This window comes from Sapajus apella, unplaced genomic scaffold (assembly GCF_009761245.1).
Source record: "Sapajus apella isolate SASKATOON/1434 unplaced genomic scaffold, GSC_monkey_1.0 scaffold3, whole genome shotgun sequence".
NCBI classification, from domain to species: Eukaryota; Metazoa; Chordata; class Mammalia; order Primates; family Cebidae; genus Sapajus; species Sapajus apella.
The window spans coordinates 45,955,365-45,972,252 of NW_022436943.1; the positions used below are offsets into that span (position 1 = coordinate 45,955,365).

General features: G+C 40.3%; 1 pseudogene; it reads left to right on the forward strand.

The window, feature by feature from the left end:
* Nucleotides 1–5,656: 5,656 nt before the first annotated feature.
* Nucleotides 5,657–6,531, forward strand: LOC116529539 (annotated as a pseudogene).
* The last annotated feature ends 10,357 nt before the right edge of the window (nt 6,532–16,888 follow it).

The following is a 16,888-nucleotide window of genomic DNA, read 5'->3' on the forward strand; positions in this document are numbered from 1 at the left end:
ACAGAATTTCCCTACTGTCTGTTCCCTGGTTGTCACCCCAACCCCAAACCTGTGCCCTGAAAAGGAATGACTCCTACTCTGTTCTACCCAAGTCTGGGGCAGTCCCTTCCAAGAGCAAATTTCTACCTTCAAGCACATAAACTCCACAACATATCAGAAGTGACTTCAAATCAGTAACACCCAGCTCCAAAAGCCAGCCTCATTTATCCACTCACAGGCAGAGGTCAGAGGGAACTTCTTTTACATCAAGACTAGACATTGTCCCTAGAAAATGAGCCCTCTGAAATCTAAAACCAGAAGGGAATATCAAAATACCACTGAGATCCTTCACCTCCCTGGCTAGGTATATTCCCAAGTTACAAATGCCTAACAAACATATATTAAAAAGTTCAACATCACTAATTATCAGGGAAATGCAAATTTAAACAACAATGAGTACCACCTTACTCCTGAAAGAACGGCCATAATTAAAAAATTTAAAAATTATAGATATGGGCCTGGATGTGGTGGAAAGGGTACACTTTTACACTGCTGGTGGGACTATAAACTAGTACAACCACTATGGAAAACAGTATGAAGATTCCTTCAAGAACTAAAAGTAGTACCATTTGATCCAGAAATCCCACTACTGGGTATCTACCCAGAGAAAAAGAAGTCATTATATGAAAAAGACACTTGCACATGCCTCTTTATAGTGGCATAATTCATAATCGCAAAAACATGGAACCGGCCTATATGCCCATCAACCAATGAGTAAATAAAGAAAATTTGGTATATAAACACCATGGAATACTACTCAGCCATGAAAAGGAATAAAATAATGGCATTCACGGCAACCTAGATGGAGCTGGAGACCATTATTCCAAGTGAAGGAACTCTGGAATGGAAAATCAAACATTGTATGTTCTCACTTGTAAATGGGAGCTAAGGTATAAGAATGATATAATGGACTTTGGGGACTTGAGGGGAAGGATGGGTGGGGACTTGGGGATAAAAGACTACACATTGGCTACAGTGTACATGCTTGGGTAATGGGCACACCAAAATCTCAGAAATTACCACTAAAAAACTTATCCATGTAACCAAAAACACCTCCTCCTCAAAAACTATTAAAATTAAAAAAACAAACAAAATAAAAACACTGAGTCTCCATGGGATTCTACAACATCCCAGAAAAAACTTTTCATTCCCTTATGTATTCCTGTTATAAACATTTACTAAGGACCCATGCTAGAACTTTCTCCTAGCCTTTAACTTACCTTTGTATCAATTCTTAGAAAGCACCCCCTTCCCCAGGCAGGTGCAGCCCAGCACAAGGGTGTGGCCAGAGGAATCGAGACTCACTCCCTAGTACCTAAGAATCTCATTCTACCACCGCCCCTATCCTGAGCAGTCTTATGCAGTTGCATCACCCTCCAGCCTCTTTACAATGAAAACCATTTGAGCCCAAAACACCTAATCAAACAGCAAAGACAGAACCTCATACGCCCACATTAGCAGTTCATAGAAAAAGTGTTGAGGAAGTGCAGAGAAAAGAATATCATGAGGTTGGAATTTAATAACAAGTTGAACAGAAGAAATAGGAACTGAACCGGATATGGTAACCAGCCTCCAAGAGGGCCACCACCGATTCCCCCTTCCTGGTTTTCAATGACCTTTGGAGGCCCCCTCCTTATTGAAGAGTGCTGACTTGTGTTGTCAATAGGGCATGCAGAAATGACGCAGTGTGACTTTCAAAGCTAGGTCATAAAGGATATTAAGGCTTCTGTATCACTATCTCTGAATTAACTCACTCTGGGAAAAACCAGCTAACCTACCGTGTCAAAAGGACGCTCAAGCAGCCCTCAGAGAGGCTGACATGGCCAGGAACTGAGGCTTCCTACCAACACCACATAAGGGCGCCATCATGGAAGGGAATTCCCCTGCCCCAGGCAAGCCTTCAGATGACTGCAGCCCCCACCACATCCTGACTATTCCAACTACTACTGCCTCATGAGAGACCCTGAACCATGGTAACAAAACTGAGCCACTCCCAAATTCTTCACCCAAGGAAACTGTGAGACAGTGAGTACTTATTTTAACTGGCTAAGCTTTGTGGTAATTTGTTACATATCAATAGGTAACTAATGTACTAGGCCTTAAGGAAGTCAAAGGACTTCAATGCTCAGAAGTAGTCACGAGAAGGGTCCTTAGAGAGAAGACTGGCAGTAAAACAAAGGAGAGACATACTCACCATACCCACCTGTTGGAATAGAAGCATGCCCTGCACAAAGGACCAGGAGTCCTCTATTTGAATATCTCTTTATAGGGTGAAAGTTCTCCTGAGGGAGCAGAAACTTGGTTTTTAACTGGAGCATCTCCAGGCCCTCCCCCAGAAAGTTAGGCAAAGTACTTCCATAGCACAACCAGGAATCTCCTGCCTCTAATTTCATAGCAGCAGTTTGAACAGGGAAGATAGCTTAATAACTTCGAAAAGAATTTAAATGTAGAAAAAAATATGCTCTATGCTACAAAAATGGTCAGCCCTGGGTACTAGGGTGAGGCAATGAAGGGCAGGAACAGGATGGGGAGGAAGACATTTACCATTTGCTTCTGAGAATCTGTATTGCTTCAGTTTTTATAACAAAGCGGTAAAAAGAAATATATTCAGTTCTATTCTAGTCAGCACATATGATTCTAAACTTGTTTTAAGAATGCAAAGTCAAGAGTAATGGGTAATTTGGTCAGTATCACTAAGACTGCCTGTCTCTTCCCCTTTATATTCAGGAAGCCTATGCCATTTTTTCTGAATGAGAAAGAAAGAACTCCCTCTTGCCTCCAGAGTAGGGATTCTCCAAACACCAGTTTCCATGCTAATGGAGGAAGTATAAAAAGAAAGGATTCTGTCCTCCAGAGATCTACCAATGGGCAGAAAGGGGAAAGGGGTGTTTGCTTCTTACAGACTCAAAATGTAAGCTTGCTTTGCTGACTCTCAGTTCTCAGTGGGGGATTCCCAAAACCAGCTTCCCGGCTGGGCCAATGAGAAAAGCTCGTCTTTCAATTCCCAGGGGACCTGGATTCCCAGGGAACTGTTCAGAAATCACTTCTTAAGTCGTATCAAAAAGCCTTCAATTTCATATTCAAATATGTTTAAATATGTTAATATATTTAATATGTTTAAATATATTCAGGTGAAAGAATATAATCGCGTTTTAAAGATTGCATGGCAGCAAGGCAAGAGAGCTGAAAGTTCACTGTAGTCCTGAGGAGATGCACTTTAGGTAAATGTAAGGGAAATTTCAGGATGAAAGCTATAACCTTAGGACAACTGATACTAGTTACCAGAAACACCACTAAAGGAAACTGGAATCACTGAAGTTCCGTCTGAAGTCTGCAGGCACACAGTCCAATCTAAAACTTTAGTTTTCTCTGCTTTGACATAAGGAAGTAAGAAAGTGGGGATTCAGAGGTGGGGGTCTTAGGAATGCTAATAGACCATTTCCATATGAAATTGTTTAAGAGTGTTCTTAAAAGGCAGAAGAAAAAGATAGAAGAAAAGCTGCCATCACTCAGGTGCCCAAAGCCCCATGGCCAAACTGTGCCTGAATTTGCATCCCCAAGATATTTAGAATCCAAAAAAATTTAGGTTGACTTAAGATACACAAGACCTAAAGTCAAGCAAACTTTAGCTTAGAGTCTGAGATGCAGAACGTAGAAAATACTTAGGCAAAAATAATCCACAGTGTCCAAATTTATTTAAAGCATGCCCTTGATCATAGATGCCTTTTAAATGTATAACTTAATGTTTTATTCATGTTAACATTTTTAAATTAAGCTGGACTATGGTATGTTTTTAGTTTATTATGACAGGAAGCCAAGTTTATTTAGATCACACATTATTGCCTAGTCACCCTTGTATACCTGAGAGGCAGCTAAAGGGGAGAACAACAGACTACAAAATCCAGCAATGTAAATACAAAGAGAGAATCAGCACAGGTTAACATAATGGAAATCTAAGGTATGGGAGAATATGCCAGCCATAGCCCAGCCTTGTCCTTCTCCTTCCAATTTTGTAAAGACAGAAAGATCACATTAAGGCAACCCTCACCCCTCAACCATTCTCCATATCTGCACAAGCTTAAAAGTACTTAGTAGCCTCTGAAACCAGCAGAGAGACATTCAATTGCCCTGTGGGAATGACATGATCCTCAGTGGATTTATACATGGAGGGAATTGTGGCACCAGCTATTTCACTACTGTCCCAATATACAAAGCAGTTGTAAATAACTCTCAGCTCTCGACGTGTGCTTTTCACTGAATGGCTTATTACTATTAATTAATTAGTGGCAGATTATATGATTGTCAAAATACTCACTGCCCCTCCACGCTGGGCCCATCCCTATCAGAGGGTTATACTCCCCACCCCAGTGGCATCATCCGTGGAGATGTGACTTGCTTTGGCCAATGAAATGCAAGTGAAAGTGATGTGACTCTGGCCACTTCTGACAGAATTTTCTGGTTCTGCTTCCCTCTCGCCCATCTGTCATGACACCAGCAATGCTTATCGTAGATGCTGCTCATCAGCCTGGGTCTCCACAAGTAAAGACAAAGCCAGGCCAATGATAGAAATACACAATGAGCCAGAAATAAAACTGATTAGAAGTCACTGAGATTTTTTTTAAGTTGACAGATAAAAACTGTATGTACTTATGGGGTACAACATGATGTTTTGATCTATGTATATGTTGTAGAATAGCTAAATCAAGCTACTTAATTCATCTATTACCTCATACACTTAGCTTTTTGTGGGACACACACTTAACTTCTACACTCTTAGTGATTTCAAGTATCAAATACATTGCTATTAACTGTAGGGACTAAGTTATGCAACAGATCTCCTGATCTTCCTCTTCTTATGTAACTGAAATTTAGTATCCTTTGACCAGTATTTCCTCAATCCCCCAACCCCCACACTCAACCTCCTGGTAGCCATCACTCTATTCTCTGCTTCTACAAGTTCAATAAGTCAATGGGATTTTGAGGTTTTGTGTTACCCCAGCACAGAATAGCCTAACCTGCCTGGTACATAACCATAAACCAGATGGATCACTGCTTTAGCACACTGAGAAAGGGATCAGAGGAAACTGAACACCTGCTAAGCCAAGTACAATTATAATATGCAGTGTGTAGCTCCCTCCTAAATAACAAGACACAGCGTAGTCAAATATCAAGGGCCTGTGCACTTCTTAGGGAATTGTGCGGCATCTCCTAACCTTCAGACATTCTTTTGCAACGCTAATAACTGTTGCATATCTGCATACCAACTGTATCACTATTTAATATTTTCTAATTTGCTCAAGATTGTATCTTAAATATATCAATTTCATAAAATAAAAAACTTCATAGCACTAAAATCAATGAAAAGCCACTATCATTTATCTTAGAGTTGGAAAAAGACATACTTTTTAAAAATTCACCTATATCCCATTTTGACTCTATACATAGCACCCATGCAAACCTTCTTGGCACCTGAGAAGCACTGCTGCAGTGGGCTGGGCTAAGCACCAGGGTGAGACCCCGAGGTTCTGGTTGAGGCTATGTCACCATTGTGCAATCTTGGACAACCTTCTCAGTTTCCTCAACCATCGATGCTAGTAGCGTTCCAGGAGCCAAGGAAGTGGATGCTGATAGTCTCCAGTGGGCCCTGACTGTGGGCTGGTGTGTGGAACTGCTGCAAGCTTTCTTCCTTGTGGCAGATGACACCATGGATTCATCCCTCACCTGCCAGGGGCAGATCTGCTGGTATCAAAAGCCGGGCAGGGGTTCGGATGCCATCAATGATACTATCCTTCTGGAATCATATATCTACTACCTGCTAAAGCTCTACTGCCTGGAGCAGTCCGATTACCTGAAACTGACTGAGCTCTTCCTGCAGAGTTCCTATCAGACTGAGATTGGGCAGACCCTGGACCTCATCACAACCCCCCAGGGCAATGTGGATCAAACTGAAAAGAGGTACAAATCTATTGTCAAGTACAAGACAGCTTTCTACTCCTTCTACCTTCTTGTAGCTGCAGCCATGTACATGGCGGGAGTTGATGGCAAGAAAGAGCACGCCAATGCCAAGAAGATCCTGCTGGAGATGAGAGATTTCTTTCAGATTCAGGATGATTATCTTAGCCTCTTTGGGGACCCCAGTGTGACCAACAAAGTTGGCACTGACATCCAGGATGATAAATGCAGCTGGCTGGTGCTTCAGTGTCTGCAATGGGCCACTCTGGAACAGTACCAGAGCCCAAAGGAAAATCATGGCTAGAAGGAGGCCGAGAAGGTGGCCTGGGTGAAGGCACAGTATGAAGAGCTGGATCTGCCGGCCATATTTTTTTTTTTTCAGTATGAGGAAGACAGTTACAGCTGCATTATGGGTCTCATTGAACAGTACCTAGCACCCCTGCCCCCAGCTATTTTTTTGGAGCTTGTGTGCAAAATCTGCAAGTGGAAAAAGTGACCTAGAGACTACAAGATCAGGGAGAGGAGACTGTCAATAAATAAATTATTGTATAACCTTAAAAAAAAAAAGAATTTATGCTATAAAGTCCTCTCAAGCTCTAACATTGAATCATATACAATTCAGGGGTCTTCCTCTCTGCTACTGTGGCTGATAACAATCTGTATTTGTAAAATCACTGTAATCTTAATGGGAAAAAGAGAATTTAGCTAAACTACAGGATGGTTCCTGTTTATGCTCTGTTTATATTTCTCTGCCAAAGAGATCCTATCAAAATTATAAAGCCCAAACAAGAACACATATTATTTCATTTTGATTTATGTTTTGCCAACAACTTCTTACTATTAGTTAAAATTTTCTCACAGTTCCAAAATGATATTTCTCCTCCCCTCCCCATGGGGTGACTTTATTTCCCTCTGTGGCTTAGGAGGAAGGAAATCATAATTCCACTTAACAGGCAGATGCTGGCTATTAATCAGCAATAAATACCACATTGGTTATGCAAAGCAAAGGAGTAGCTGTCTACTATAAGAACGATATCCTTTATACTAATTCCAGGACTTCAAATCCTTTCATTGTCCAAGTTCAGAGAACTCCCACTCTTCAAAAAAATGAACATATGTAAAACAGGCTTACATTAAAATGATAGAGTTTGGAACCTGAAAGCCACCTTGGGGATCATCTGGTTCACTAACATGTTATACAGATGAAGAAATTAAGACCCCCAAGTCACATAGCTAAGAAGCAGCAGAACTGGGATATGATTCAGGTTCCAAATTCACAGGTAAGGTGATGACACATTCAAGAAATAAAGCCTCAGCCAGGTTCTATTTGTTGTTCTTTATTCAAGTGAATTACCTCTCTTGCCCTCAGTTTAAACATCTGCAAAATGAGGGCCTTACTATCTACATTGTCAGGCTATTCTAAGAATCAAATGAAATATGCTAATGGGTCTCAAATTTGAAGGTTCAAGTGAACCCCCAAATTTTAATTCAGTTGTGCAGGGAAGAAGGGGTGGGCAAGGCATAGGATTCTACATTTCTCACTATCTCCCAGGTGATGCCAGTTCAAATAACCAATCATGTCCTGGAAGTGATTCACCAATAAAGGCTATGAATTCCTCATCCTGCTGGTATTACCATTGCCACTGCTGCAACTGGAGTTACAGCTAGGGACAAGGATGGAACAGAGGTGCCAATGGTGCCATACAAGAGATGTCACAGGCCATACAATGAAGGCATCTTCAGCCCAGATGCAAAGCAAAAGACTCTTCCTGCTGATGAGGCTATAACATGTACCTGGCACCAAGCAAAGACGCTGATCTCACATTAAGAGAACAGCCAAATGACCAAAACAAAAAAACAAAACAAAACAAAAACACAAAAAAATATGAAAACACTACAAAAGCCTTGAAACTCAAGTGAGAGACAGAGTGAAAAAAGAATTGCTAGTAGCACCTTGCAACAATTTCTAGAGTGCACCATTATCTTGCTTGTGAGCTTGGAACCTGAATCATATCCCAGCTCTGCTGCCTCATAGCTATGTGATTTGGGGACTTTAATTTTTTTCATCTTTAAAACATTACCTAATGGGCAGACAGCCACCATGCAGCAGAAGAACATTATTGGAGGGTTTTACAGACTGCATGTTTATGTCCCCCAAAAATTCCTGTGTTGAAGGCTTAGCTCCAAGTATGAGGTATTAGGAGGTAGGGCCTTTCAGGGGGAGATTAGGATGGAATTGGTAGCCTTCCAAAAGAGAAAAGAGACACAATAGAGTCAATGTCTGTCTGTCTGTCTGTCTGTCTGTCTCTCTCTCTCTCTTTCTTTCACCACCCCCACCACCCCACCATGTGAGGATTTGGACTTCCCAGCCCCTAGAATTGTGAAAACTAAATGTCTGTGGCCTAAGCTATTCCATTTATGGTATTTGTTAGAGCAGCATGAGCTGACTAAGACAGAGGGGAAAATACTTCTTTAGCCATGAAACAGATAAAACGTCAAGGCTTAAATGCTCTCCTATGGGCAAGTACAAGCTCTAAGCTGACCATCATCATATTAGTGCCCTCAGCCATGGAACACATTTGAGAGTAAAAGGAATTTTATTCAATACTTATGTCACAACAAGAGGAGTGATCCAGTACAGCCTGTGCCAATCAGGCCATATGTTACTCTATATAAAAATACAACTAGAAAGAGGACTTCTAGAACTTTACAAAGAAGCAGGAGGATTTTACAAGTATTAGAAATTAATTGATATCTATAGCTATTAGGTCTAAGCCTAAGTCTGAAAAAGTATCATATTCATCAAGAGACATGAAAGCCTAATTGTTAATATCAGCATGGGTCAGAAAACTTTTTCTACAAAAAGGCAGATATTAAATATCTTAGGCTTTGTAGGTCATACACAGTATCTCTTGCACACTCTTGTTTGGTTTTAATTCTTTAAAAGACAGACAAAAGCCTCTCTCAGTAGCCTTCACGCTACTTGAATTCAAACTATACTATAAAGCCACAGTAAACAAAACAGCTTGGTACTAGTATAAAAACAGACACATGAACTAAAGGAATAGAAAACTCCAGCATCATAAAATATTCCCATGTAACAAAACTGCACATGTACCCCCAGTATCTAAAATAAAAGTTGATCTCAGCACTTTGGGAGGCTGAGTAGGACAAATTGCTTGACCCCACAAGTTTGAGACTAGTTTAGGCAATATGGTAAAACCCCTTCCCCACAAAAAAATTTAAAAAATTAGCCAGTATGGTAGTGTGCATCTGTAGGCTCAGCTTTTCAGGAAGCTGAGGTAAGAGGACCACTTCTGCCCAGGAGGTCAAGACTGCAGTGAACCATGATTTCACTATTACACTCCAGCTTTGGCAACAGAGAAACACCCTGTCTCAAATAAATAAATAATGTAAGTAAGTTGAAATTTTGTTGAAAAAAGAAAAGACAACTCCAGCTGCTGAGAATGTCATTTTACAAGGTGATAATTTAATCACCAGAGAATTTGAGATTAAAGACATCTTGGTCTTTACCATCCATAAACCTGGATGATACCAATCACATCAACAATAGGCCACTGTGGAGTGTCAGAAAGCTGTGAGACTATGGCTTTCATGATAAATAACTGACTAACAAGAATGCTGGGGATGGAATGGGAGTGAGGATGTAAGCTTCTAATATCTTACAAAGTCCTGCCATAACTCTTAGGACCTAAGCTCAAAACAGCCTCACCCTTACTATTTATTTTAAATCATCAAATGGATTTGACAATTATTGAGCACCTATTATGTGTTGGGTACCATGTTAGATAATCTTCATATATTAACTCAGCATACTCATAAGAAACTTGTGTGGCTGATGCCATCACCTATTTTACAAATGATGAGCTAGACCCAGAGAAGTTAAGCACTTCACTTGAGGTCATACAACCACAAGTAGTGGAGAATATATTTAAATTCAGGCCCACTCAACTTTAACACCCAAACTCTTTCCTCTACACTACCGTTTTCCACTCCAGCATACTACAATTCTGAGCATTTCCTAAGTATCCCCTGGGGCTTTAGAGCTGTCCTAAATGCTACGTGAAGATCAGAAGGAGCGTTAAGTATGAAAAAGTATGAGAGTGTTCAAGAATTTTTATTGTTCTTAAAACAGAAAATTAAGTATGCAATTAAGTGACGTTAACTCTTATGCTCACCGTAGTAAAGAAGACAGAATTTTTAAAGGGCCCTTTTATCAATTACATGTCCCAGATATGTGTTAGGAATTATGATCAGCCTAAGCATCTGCCCCCAAGCAGCTTTCTCTTGCCTGCTGACATGAATGCAGGCATTAGGAATGCCTATGCACACTCACAGCAACTGTTGAACATTTTCAATTAGCAGCTCAATCCTTTGGTTCAGATACATTAAGATTAGACTAAATTAGACTAGATAAAGAAGCTGAAGGAAGTAGCTAAGAATGTGCACTCAAACTGATAGATCATGGCTTTAGTCAGATTGCCTCAGGTGTGTTCTCAATAGCCTCCTGCAGGTGTGTTCTGCCTATTAAGCAGGTTGACTTGGCTGACAGTAGTGCACTTCAGACTCTAATGAACACACACACAAATCACCTAGGAACCTTTTTAAACTTCAGATCTTAATTCAGGAGGTCCCAGTGATGCCAGTGCAGCTAATCCACAGACCACGCTCTGATGAACAAAGATCCACAGATAGCTCGCTGCTACCAAAAAAACAAATACATTGGTCTCATTTGTGATGAGTCTTCTAACTATCATAAGATTTAACATAAAAAGTTGTTTCTTAGGCATATTCCTTTCCCGAGGAACACATTATACTTCTTCATACAGATTTATGCTTTCTCATATATCCAGGGAGCCTAGAAACTTCTCCCAGACATATTTAAAAAGCTTTCTGTCTTCCCATTCACTGGTCCTTTCAATTAATGAATATTTTATTATTTTACTGAGTGCCTACAACATACCAGGTATTGAGCTACATGTTAGAGACACAAGATGAGCAAAAACCAATGCCATCTTTGTTTTTATGGAGCATAATATTCTAGCGAAGAGACAGAAATAAATCAGCACAAAAATAAAATTAAAATGCTATGAAAGACATATTCCAGACACAAAAGGGAAGAATTTTCAGAAAAACCAATGATCAGGGTGGCATCTAAATGATGAGAAGGAAACAATAGAATGAAAGAGTGATAATTGATAATATAATTATCAATTACAGTGAGGAAAGTGAGGCTCAAAGAGGTGATGGCCCCTCTTCAGAATTATACAGCTGTGTGAGACAGAACTAGAATTTGTCTCATTCTACTACCTGATGATGTCTGTCAATTACATTGTTTCATTTTAAAATATTTGTTTATATACTGAGTCTTTCTTATTTGGAAATCCAAAGTCTTACTTACCTGTGCAGTTTCCATAGCAATAAGCAATATTAATAGAGAGTCCACACAGAGAAATACACACACACACACACACACACACACACACACACGCCCCTAGCCATGCCATGTCATCAGATTCCACTTCAGTCATTACTTCTTTAGGTTAATTCAACAACCCTCATTAAATATTTCACAGCATCTTTCAAGTGTGCATTTAACATTGATTTTTTCATCATTACTTCCCCTCTTCATAACCTCAGTACTCATGTGTGTTTGATTATTTGACTCATATCTGTGGTTTTTTCTTTCTTTTCTTTTATGTAGCTGTTTTTATGCCATTATTTTTCCCAAAAAGTAAAGATGGTTTTCGACACAGATAAAGCTTCTGATTCATCAGTCACTTAATAATTCAACAACCACCCCTCTGCCATGCCCTGTGCTGAGAGCCAGGCATATATCTATGAAGAAGTCACACTTCGTTTCCACTCTTCAAGAGCTTTCAAATCAACTGGAGAGACTGACTCTGCACAAGCTATTACTTTTGTGATAAGCGGTAAGAAAACTAAAGTTGAAACAATCATGAAAATTATAGCTTTTTGTGCACAGAATCTGTTTCTGACCAGAATCTTCCAGACAAAATGTTCCATAAGAAATGCCCACCATTAAGTCATTATGCCAGAAGAAGTTACCCTGTCTCCACAGGACTCAAAGCTCCCACCCTCAATGATCTGTGGAAGTGCTGAGACTATGGGCATTTCTTCTAATCCACTTTTAGATCCAGAGAAGAAGTAGAATTACTCTCCACATTTCCCAGATTCTTGACATTTCCATCATCCATCTTGCTCACCATCTAAAGACTCCCTGCCTGCTGAGAGGTTAAAGATAGGAAGAGGAAACTAGAGAGCAAACTGTTAGGACCTCGAAGACTCATCCACTGCCTTAAATTGGCTCATAACTCCAGCCCCAGGATCCAGGGGACACTGAAGTGCTTGTTGGACAAGTACGTGATTGTTTCAGGAAAACAGGACCCTGAGAGGTGAAAACTTAAAAGCAAAAGAGCGAGTATCCAATTTATATTTCAACATATATCAGGCCCAGAGCCAGGTAATTTTCTTAAATTTGATATTTCTTCTCAGACTTCTAAACCCTAGCCAAGAAAAATTCCTGTTTTGAGTGTCAACCCCTGATTTCCTTTTGGAAGTGAAAGATTTGCCTCTAGTGAAGATGGAATGCAATGTCCTTGGCTCTGTCAACTTAAGCAAGAACAGGGCTATGTAGGTTTATGTCATAGGTCTAGCATGTAGTAAATGTATAGATTACAGAAAATATACATCAGAAGTCAATGAGTGGACTCCTGCTGAGAAAGAGATCGAAGAGGAAGAAAGACCAGTATATATTCCCCACAGGTTGTGTGCCATCTACTCAATTTGCCATTAATGAGAAGAAGGCTGTAAGCAGGAAATTATTAGCCCCCCAGCTCTCCAATTCTATCACTCCACTAATATTTATCACATGCCTACTATTACCAAGAAAAACCAAAGAAGCAGAAATAGGCTAAGAACAGCAACGTAAGAAAAAGGATGATGGACACAATCCATACATGACTAAGCTATCTTACACATTTTCCTTATATTATTATATTTAATCCTCATCACAATAATTTCACAAGTGAGGAAACCGAGGTTCAGAGGTGTTGAGAACTTACCCAAGCTCACACAGTTGGTCAGTGTCATAGGTGGGAACCTAAACCCTGCCTTTTGATTCCTTTGCCCTCAGTCTTTACTGCCACACTAGGCTGGCTTCCTATATGTCAGATGGAAAAGGGTTGAATGCTGTGACTCTTAACTATACTCAAGGCCCGGAAACACAAATTATTATAGTGGATTGGAAGATTCTGAGTCCTGAAAATCATGAAAACTAGAATTGGTCACCATTTACCTTAGGGTGAGCTATGGTCATAAAAGTCAAGAAATGTGCAGGAAGATAATAAGATAGACTGCAGGTTAACTGCAGAAACTAAGCCAGTCTAAAGCACATGGTTGTTCATGGTCTGTCCAGCTGACCTTCCTTCCAACTGCAAAGCCTCTCACCCTGAACATTAACTACTCATTTCTTTATTCATTCAACAGATATCTAAGAGCCTATAGATATTTGGGATATGGATGTGTTTGCTGCTTTTGTGGAGTTTACTGTTGGTTAAAGCAATAATAACACAATTAAATACATTAAATGCAAGTGACAGTAAGTGCTATGAAAGAAAAGTAAAGGGTTGGATAAGAGCTTTGGCTAGTGGGTCTAGTGCCTGATTTAGATGGTGCATCAGGCAAAGTCTCTTTTTAAAAATGACATTTGGGCTGACTCCTGAGGAATGAGTATCATTTTACAAAAAATATGGGAGAAAGAGTTTCTCAGACTGGAAAGAAAAAAAAAAAAAAACATGGTCCCAGATGGCTCTCACACGTCTGGTGTATCGGTTGTCCACTAGGATCGCAGGGGCCACAGAGCCAAATTTCTCACATTGTGCCATAAGCTGGTCTAGGCTTACTCATGTAGTGAGTGTGGCAGACAGCAAGCATTTCTATACACCAATAACAGACTAACAAAGAGCCAAATCATGAGTGAACTCCCATTCACAATTGCTACAAAGAGAATAAAATACCTAGGAATACAACTAACAAAGGATGTAAAGGACCTCTTCAAGAACTACAAACCACTGCTCAAGGAAATAAGAGAGGATACAAACAAATGGAGAAACACTCCATGCTTATGGTTAGGAAGAATCAATATCATGAAAATGGCCATACTGCCCAAAGTAATTTATAGATTCAATGCTATCCCCATCAAGCTACCAATGATCTACTTCACAGAACTAGAAAAAAACACCTTAAACTTCATATGGAACCAAAGGAGAGCCCACATAGCCAAGACAATCCTAAGCAAAAAGAACAAAGCGGGAGGCATCATGCTACCTGATTTCAAACTATGCTACAAAGCTACAGTAATCAAAACATCATGGTACCAGTACCAAAACAGAGGTATATACCAATGGAACAGAACAGAGGCAATGCCACACATATACAGCCACCTGACCTTTGACAAACCTGACAAAAACAAGCAATGGGGAAAGGATTCCCTGTTTAATAAATGGTGTTGGGAAAGCTTGCTAGCAGTGTGCAGAAAGCAGAAACTGGACCCCTTCCCGACGCCTTACGTTAAAACTAACTCCAGATTGATTAAAGACTTAAACATAAGACCTAACACCATAAAAAACTAGAAGAAAACCTAGGCAAAACCATTCAGGACATAGGCATAGGCAAGGACTTCATGACTAAAACACCAAAAGCATTGGCAACAAAAGCCAAAATAGACAAATGGGTCCTAATTAAACTCCAGAGCTTTTGTACAGCAAAAGAAACAATCATTAGAGTGAACTGGCAACCAACAGAATGGGAAAAAATTTTTGCAATCTACCCATCTGACAAAGGGCTAACATCCAGAATCTACAAAGAACTAAAACAGATTTACAAGAAAAAAACAAACACATTCAAAAGGATATGAACAGACACTTTTCAAAATAAGACATATATGAGGGCAACAAACTTATGAAAAAATGCTCATTATCACTGGTTATTAGAGAAATGCAAATCAAAACCACACCTCACGCCAGTCACAATGGCAATCATTAAAAAATCTGGAGACAACAGATGCTGGAGAGGATGTGGAGAAATAGGAACACTTTTACACTGTTGGTGGGAATGTAAACTAGTTCAACCATTGTGGAAGACAGTGTGGTGCTTCCTCAAGGACCTAGAAATAGAAATTCCATTTGATCCAGCAATCCCATTGGGTATATACCCAAAGGATTATAAATAATTCTATTATAAAGACAAATGCACACGTATGTTCATAGCGGCACTGTTCACAATAGCAAAGACTTGGAACCAACCCAAATGCCCATTGATGATAGACTGGACAAGGAAAATGTGGCTCATATACACCATGGAATACTATGCAGCCATAAGAAAAAATGAGTTCATGTCCTTTGTAGGGACATGGATGAATTTGGAAACCATCATTCTCAGCAAACTGACACAAGAACAGAAAATCAAACACCACATGTTCTCACTCACAGGCAGGTGTTGAAAAATGAGAACACACGGACACAGGGAGGGGAGCATCACACACTGGGGTCTGTTGGGGGAGGCCAAGGGAGGGACAGCGGGGTAGTGGGGAGGTCAAGGAGGGATAACATAGGGAGAAATGCCAAATGTAGGTGATGGGGGGATGGAGGCAGTAAACCACATTGCCTTGTGTGTACCTATGCAACAATTCTGCATGATCTGTACATGTACCCCAGAACCTAAGGTACAATTTTAAAAAATAATAAAAATAAGATGGTTAATTTTTTTTTTGAGGCGGAGTCTCCCTGCAACCTCTGACTCCTGGATTCAAGTGATCCTCCTGCCTCAGCCTCCCAAGTAGCTAAGACTACAGGTGCGCACCACCATGCCCAGCTAAGTTTTGTATTTTTAGTAGAGCTGGTGTTTCGCCATGCTGGCCAGGATGGTATCAATCTCTTGACCCCATGATTGGCCTGCCTCAGCCTCCCAAAGTGCTGGAATTATGGGCGTGAGCCACCACTCCTGGCCAAAATGGTTACTTTTTTAGAGACCTGAGCATGTTTAAATGCTAATGAGAAAGATCCAGTAGCAAAGAAAGGAAGGTATAAGACACAGAAGAGAGAATGATAATCAGTTAATTTTTTTAAAGGATAACTCTCCTAGACTTCTTTCTTTCTGGGTCCTTTTCTTCTGAACTTTGTCTCCACCAGTCTCGGGCACTTTGCCTGAGCTTGCTCTTGGGGCTCCCCTGGGCTAGATGGCTGCACACTGAAGCTATACCTTCCATGACCACCTGGCCTGGGCAGCCCCACCTAGCCACTGGCCACTGAGCTTATCGCTCACATCTTTCTCATTCTGTACTTTGGAAAGAGCAGTTCAGCTCTTTCAACCTTGCAGTGTGAACTTGGAGAGAATGATGAATTTCCCAAGGAGAGCCACCATCCTAGAAAAAAAAACAACCCCCTCCCTCTACTTCCAACACATCTTACCCCCCATGATCTCTCCTGTTTTCATCACTGGAAGGCAGCCCTACAGAAACCACAGAGCAGCATTAAAGGACAGGAAAAGAACATTTTGTTGTAAACAGGGTACAGATGCCAAAATGTGCTAAACCCATTTGTATATAATGAATGAAGACCAGGAACAGTCGTCATTAAGGCCTCTGAACATAGAAAGCAAAGAAAAGGAAGAGAGAAAAGGTTCTTCCCAATATGTATTTGTTTGGTTGATTGTAATGGTTGTTTCACATTCTGGTTGTTTATGAATAAATAGCGAACTTTGTTTCCTTAAAGATGAGCTAAACAAAATGATGCATCTTGAAATGATCATTCATTTTGCAGGAAGGGAACATAAGTGAAACCTAAAAGCCTGTTCA